Raw genomic sequence first — 6,446 nt, 5'->3', positions numbered from 1 at the left:
AACAACTTGAGGTACTGCAGGTTTATGAATATCTTGCCAGTCTCAAGGAAAACCTGTTCTAAAATAGATATAATCAGGGCTACTGGAATGATGCGATTGTACGGCTGTGGTACTTTTCACATAATTATAGAATTGTTGCATTTGCCACATAATCCATCATCTGCCACATAATCTACAGATTCTAACAACAAAAAATAGTTTCTAGCTTAAACGGTTCAAAAGTTACTAAAAATGCAATGACACGTGTTACCACGCATGAGAAGGCCCTTTGCAAAGCTGGACTGCACACCTTTCTGTTGCTTATTGCTATATTTGGATGTTAAACTGGCACATCCAAATATAGCAATGCCCAGAGTGTTACCAAGTTTAAAAATGATGAAATAAATAAGTAATACTTTTACAATATGTGACGCATTATGCTGGGAATTTTTTTCTTGCTGCATAATTTACTCAATATTGCCACATAATTTGCCCCTCTCCTGCCGCATAATTCCAGTGACCCTGCATATCTGTATGACTAAAAGAACCTTTCATCAAGTATATCTATCGCTTTGCTCCACTAACAGTGAAACACATGCATAGCTCAATTTGGAAATCGGTTTGCAAAAAATAAATTTGATGGCATCTGAATTTACTAGTGACTGCAAGTGCCTATGTATCCTGGATTCTGGTTCTAGCAGCTATTCTAATGTCAGAATCAAATTTCCAGCCCAAGTCATCCGGTAGTGAGTCCAGGTGAAGGGTGCCAGCACCAAGGCACATATATAAATAAGATACAGTATCAAGTGGGTTCATTTTTCCTTAAACGACCAACCCCTTGCAAAGAGGGCGTTGTTGTGAGATGGACTATCGTGTAAACGCGTTTGGGTGTGGTCAGAACCGACCAATGGACTTGTTTCAGTCAATAAAAATTGTTACAAAAGCCATGCACATTTGACCTTTCAGAACCTTGCTTGGTGTTACTTAAAACATTGATGCAACATTTCATTTGATTAGTTACATATTAAATACAGTTGTAAGAATAAAAGAATGAACCATTAAGACTATGGGTATGTATTCCACCTTAAAACAATAGTTAGGTTTCTTCTATAGTGCCTTAACCCAATGCTTGGCTTTCACCTAGTGACTTCTCCATTGGTCTTGCCTACCCCTATCACCACCTCTGAGTGGATCAAGGACTCAAATGTTTTTCCAACCACCTTCTGTACAAAAACACATTTTGGGGAGATATGGATGTTTTGAATAACTGGGGAGTGATTTATATATTTGTGCGTCTATGTATTTGTGTTTGGATTGTACATTTACAAAATAGTTTTAATGTTGTGATGAATTGATATGGTTGTAATTGATGTACTTATGTTGCCACAAAACGTCATTAAACATGCACATGAAAATAGAGAGTGGTGTGGCTAAAACGAATAGCTAAATACGATATTTTCACAACATTAAATCTAATTAAGATCGAATTAGGCAAAAAGAACCCCTTTGGTGTTTAATTTATCCCTACTTGATACCGTACCTTATATATATATATTTTGTAGCCCAGGTGTGGTGGGGTTATATGGGCAACACCCTTCTCTGGTATAAATAGGGTGACCAACCGTCCGTAAATTTCACGGACAGTCCGTAATTTCGGCCGTCTGTCCGTTGTCCGTGAAGGATTCTTAAGCGGACGCCATTTGTCTGTAATTTTAACCAGGCACCAGTCGCAACACGCTAAGCCAGCACAGCTTCCACCCACCTACCTTCTTGACTCCGATGCAGTACCAAAGCTCAGATACCCAGCAGCACTGGAGAGGCACAGCGGGTTGGCAACCCTCACACCTTCAGCCCTTGATGAGCTGTTAAGAGGTGCTTGAAGATGACTGAGAGGGAGGGGCTGCAGCTTCAGGATCAGGGGCATCTATTCAGATGCAAACAGCCCTGAATGCGTCATGTCTCTGCAATTTAGAGGGGCCTCACACATTCCCTTTCTGCCCAGGGCCCCAAACATCCTAGAACCGGGCCCTGATTACACCGAGGCAGCATGTGGTTCTCTTCACAGAGCTTAATTACTGTCACTAAATTGTAAGCAAACCTCGGTTCTTCAAACATGCAGTCTATAATGTAATAAATAAATAAAAAAGAAATGGCGCAATCGCACCCACACTGATTAACAAAGTATGGAGGACAATCAGTTAAATCAGTTAAATCAGTTCTCTTGGAGTATCTCCTTTAAGTACTGTACATCACAGTGGGGGATGGCAAAACTAACATTTTGGAAAGAGAGCCTGTCTTCTCGTTGTCCTGTCCAGGAGGGGGTGAGGATCCCTACCCCACCCTGGAAGAGAGCAAGATGATACTAGTATACTGCATGCCCACCCCTGTGCCCAACCTGGTAGATCCTGTTCCCCCTCCTGTGATGGCTCCTACCCCCCCCCCAGTGATGGTTCCTGTCCCCCATGTGGTGACCCCTGTACCCCCCCCCCCCCCCCCCCGCCTGTGATGGTTCCTGTCCTCCCCTGTGGTGGATCCTGTCTCCGCCCTGGGTGGCTTCTGTCCCAGTCCTGGAATGGCTCCTGCAGCGAGGGTGAAGTTCTTGATGGGCCTCTTCTCAAAAAGGCTCAGCTCAAAATTAATATGGAAAGTTGGGCGAGTGAGTAAGTGAAGGGATGGCTGGATGAATTAGTGAAAGGGTGAATGGACGAATGAAAGATTGAATAGATGGATAATGAGAGAGGATGGATTGATGAGTGAGTGGAGGGATGGATGAGAGAAAAGGTAAATAGCTGAATGTATGGGTGGAAGGGTAGCTGGATGGGTAAAAAGGTGGATGGATGAGTGAAAGTATGGATGAGTGAAAAGGTGGATGATGAGTGAGTGGGTGGATGGATGAGTGAAATGATTGACGGATTGATGAATTGATAAGTGCAAGGGTGAATGGATGGACGGATGAGTGAAAGGGTGGATGTAAGGATGGATGAGTGAGTGAAAGGGAGGGTAGATGGACAAAAGGATGTATAGATGAGTGAAGGAGTGAAAGGATAGATGGATGAGAAAGGATGGATGAGTGATAGGGTCAATGGATGGATTCATGAGTGGATGAGTAAATGGATGGGTGGGTGGATGGATGGAAGGAAGGATGGCTAAGTGAAAGGGTCGATAGAGAGAGAAATGGAGGATGGATGGATGACTGAAAGGGTGGATGGGTGGAAGGATGAGTGACTGGGTGGATGGATGAGTAAGTGAAAGGATGGCTGGATGGGTGAAAGGGTAAATGGCTGGATGGATGGGTAGAAGAGTGGATGGATGAGTGTACCGATGGATAGGGTGAAAGGGTGGATGGATGGATAATGGATTGATGAGTGAAAGAATGGATAAAGGGATGGATGAGTGAAATGATAGATGGAAGGATACATGATGGATAGGTTTGCAAATGGTTGAAAAGGTTTGGATATGGCTGGGCTTACTTATATACTATTGTGCGACCTCCTCTGATGTGTCTGTAAAACTTACCTATTGTCCTGAAGTTTTGTCCTGACTTTGACCTCCTGTCCTGAATGTGTCCTGAATTTTGACCCTTTGTCCTGAATTTTTACACTCACCGTCCTGAATTTGCACCAATGCCAGTTGGTCACCCTAGGTATAAATCAGGCGCATGGCGGTGGCACTATAGGGTCCTCTGTGCCTTACTGAGCAGCGGCCTGAAGCTGGAGGAACGGGGGCGGGTGGGGGGACGGGAGGGTATTTTATTTTTCCCCACCAGGAACCCAGCTTCAAATGCCTCACTTGAGGACCAATCAGTAATTCTGTTTGTTGCCAATGAGGTGTGGGAAGGTAGCAACCAGGGCTTTAAGTGGGCGGGGTCTCACCGGGTCGAGCACCGGCAGTTTTTTTAAGGGGGCCTCGAATCGGGTCTCTATCGGGCTCTGTTTTGTGCGCTGGCACAGACGGTCCGTTTTTCCCCGGACTGCACTGTCACTGCAGTACGGAAAAAAAGTGCCAGGGCACAAAACAGACACGATAGTGACCAGTGTCGAGACAGCAGGCACATCGATGTACCCTGCTCACACTACTCACAAGTGGAGAAGTTACGGCATGACGTCATGCCAGGTCAGCGTTGTAGGGGGAAGGGAAATCCTTTAAAGAGTCATTTTCTCTCTGGATTTCTCTTCTCTTTTTGAAACGCAAAAGCAGCAACATTGTCTTGGTGTGATATATTACAGGTAGAGTACAATGGGACGTAAGTGTAGTGTTCCATCCAGGTTGTTCAGATCAGAGGCACCATATTTAGTTTTATTAGTGCTCTGAACTGGCCTCCCGACTAAACAACAAATAATGTATTCACAACTAAATGTAAAAAGAACATTAACATTAATTTCACCTACTGCATATTCACATTTATCTTTCCTGCATATTAAGGCTAAGTTTAGCTAATAAAGGAATTAAAGTGACAACATTTAAGACAAAGCTCGGTTTGTACATTTGAGGGGGGTCATGTTCAGTTAGTAAAATACACTTTACATGTGTTTATTTTAAGTGTTCTTGCTTTGGGGTAACAGTCTGATAAGAGTGAGAGATGGCTTTTAGTTTCAGACAGGGTATTAAGTGTAAGTGTTTTCAATATTCTATACAAGCCATAGTTGCTGCTTATTTATCTTATGCAACTAACAACCACTGACAAAGCCAATAGTCCTGACTCGTAGGTATGATGTTACTTGTTGTATCATATCTGGGTGCAATGACAAAAACAGCAAAATACAAGTCGGGGGGGGGGAAATGCTAAACACAGATTTTTAACTACTGTTTTTAAGCCACGCCCTTAATGACATTGGCCACGCCCCTTTGAGAGACCCCCCAGTTTTTTCATCCCACTTAAAGCCCTGGTAGCAACAACGACACTGCCTCACCTGGCCTCCAAACTCAGCAGCTCAACAGCGGGCGCAAACAGACGCCGTGGTACAAGTTTGCCCGGAAGATCTGAGATTTGCCTCTCGAGCTTTGCAAGTCAGTGAAGGGGGGGGGGGCAGATCTGTATGTAAGAGGAAGGCACACACGTGTGCAGTGGCACTAATAACGGCTATTTAAGAATCCTAGATGTCAAATGACTTTGGCACTTTAATGGGAGTTCATTAGAACCCAACGTAATTGTGACTACTTTCAGATCCTTAAAAAAAAGAATGATAACAATTACAATCTGCATAAATCCAATCTTATGCCCTGCCGGGTACATGCAGCAGGTGCAGAATCCGCTCAGCTGTTTTGCCAGGATTGAAACTGGTTACCTGCAGGATACATAATCAATCAATCAATCAGGACATTTGTATAGCGCGCTACTCACCCGCGAGGGTCTCAAGGCGCTGGGAGGGGGGTGCCGCTACTGCTCGAAAAGCCAGGTCTTTTTTTTTTTTTTTTTTTTTTTTTTTTTTTTGAAACCGTTTATTACAATCACAAATAATTACAAGTATGGGCCTACAACCGTCTGGCCGGCCGCTAGAGTAGCAGTAGCATATGACATACATACAGAAAAATCTCTTGGCGGCGCAAAAAGGGTAAATCAGGAGATATCAGTAGTGCAGGCCCCATAACTCCAAACCAACAATACGGTTTCCTTTTGTCAAAACACAACAACACAAAAACAACCACACCCGCAAGGCAACCCGCAATCACAAGTGACAGCACGCGCTCCTTAAGGGGGAACCCCAACCAATCGCCAAACTCTGAAGAGGGGTATGAGAACCGATCAGGGACTGGGGAACCACGTGCCCATGGCTGGGGGAGGGGGTCGGCTAGGGGGACGGAGCTGGTGAAGCGGCCGGCAGCAGCGGCGGCTCGCAAATACCCCCGCGATAGGCGTTCCAGGGGCCCCAGATTTTCACCCACGCCCCAGGCTTACCCCTCGCAACATACACCACCTTTTCACGAAACATACACCAATCCATGTGTTCTTTCCAGGCCGACACCGCCGGTGGCCTCTGGGATCCCCACAATTGAGCAATGTCACGCTTAGCGATCATGTATCCCAGAGTCACCCACCGCGTCTGCGGAACCGAGTAGTCAGTTGGCTCCCACACATTCAGCAAGCATCTCCTCGCTTCAGGCAACAGCACGACACGCGTAACCACTCGCAGGACCTCATGCACACCACGCCAGAATCGCTCCACCTTTGGGCATTCCCACAGAATATGCAAGAAAGTTGCCAAAGCACCACAGCCACGCTTACACAGTCCATCCTCAGCTAGGCCCATACGTAGAAGCCTTGGCCCCGTCACATAGACCCGGTGGAGGATCTTGAGCTGGACGAAGCGAAGGCGAGCCGGGATGGCCACCTCCTTCGGAGAAGCCACCGCGGACATCCAGTCCTCGTCGTCCAACTCCAGCCCATCGGCAACCCAGGCCTCTCGGAGGCCAGTCAGCAGGCCCGATCGGTCGTTAATCAGTTTTTTGTATATAAGGGAGATCGTGCT

This window comes from Triturus cristatus, chromosome 4_1 (genome assembly GCF_964204655.1).
Source record: "Triturus cristatus chromosome 4_1, aTriCri1.1, whole genome shotgun sequence".
Lineage (NCBI taxonomy): Eukaryota > Metazoa > Chordata > Amphibia > Caudata > Salamandridae > Triturus > Triturus cristatus.
Note: the sequence above shows the minus strand (reverse complement) of the source record.